Source organism: Protopterus annectens, chromosome 15.part0 (assembly GCF_019279795.1).
Source record: "Protopterus annectens isolate FY-2018-M chromosome 15.part0, PAN1.0, whole genome shotgun sequence".
In the NCBI taxonomy this organism is placed as follows: Eukaryota; Metazoa; Chordata; order Ceratodontiformes; family Protopteridae; genus Protopterus; species Protopterus annectens.
The window spans coordinates 304,206,726-304,207,679 of record NC_056749.1 but is presented as its reverse complement, the minus strand read 5'-3'; positions in this window follow the sequence as shown (position 1 = coordinate 304,207,679).

The window sequence follows — 954 nt, the reverse complement described above, 5'->3', positions numbered from 1 at the left end:
GCTATTAACAATGCAAGCTGACTTAGCATAAGCAGCACCAAACTTCTCTTCCCCTGCAGCTCTCTGCTCCTTGTAAAATCTACTCAACACTCAACTGCATCTCAACTTCGCAGCACAAGAAATCTGGAAAAAGCCAAATTTATTTTGGGGGGGGTCAAATGGCCAAAAACCAGGGACACATTAAACATTGCTTGTATAATCTTGGAAAGTTGCTAGAATAAAATGCTGTGTTACCACCATACATTTTACTGCCAAGGTCCCTGTGCAAAAGAGTCAACATACCACTATGCCAAATCAACTGCTTTGTGAAAGAAAAATGCTGTGTTACCACCATACATTTTACTGCTGAGGTCCCTGTGCAAAACAGTCAGAGCAACATACCACTATGCCAAATCAGCTGCTTTGTGAAAGAGAGGAAGACTGAAATTTAAATGGCTATCATTTAATGAATTCAGTTCTCACCATAGCTGTCAACCTCTTAGCACAAAACACCTGGACAAAACCAGTAATGAGGGAATACAGCACTCAGACATATTCAATGAATTCAGTTCTTGCCATAGTTGCCAACCTTAGCACAAAAAACCTGGACAAAGCCAATAATGGGGTAATACAGTCCCAAAAGTGTTACTATGTATTTCCCGAAGAATATGAAGTCTGAAATTCAAATGCCTGTCAATTTTACTTCTGACGGAACAAAAACAATTTTCAGCAGAGGTCCAGGGAGAAATATTGCAGAAACATGTCTTTGTAAAATGGCAGGACACCAGAGCAAATACACAGGGAAGAGATGCAGACTCCACACAGAAGGAACCCCAGCCAAGAATCAAACCAGAAAACCTATAGCTGTGAGGCAACAATGCTACCACTGCACCATCAAATATGTAAGGAATTAAACATTCATAAACCTGAAGTCTGAAATTCAAATGCCTGTCAATTTTATTTAACATTTGTTAA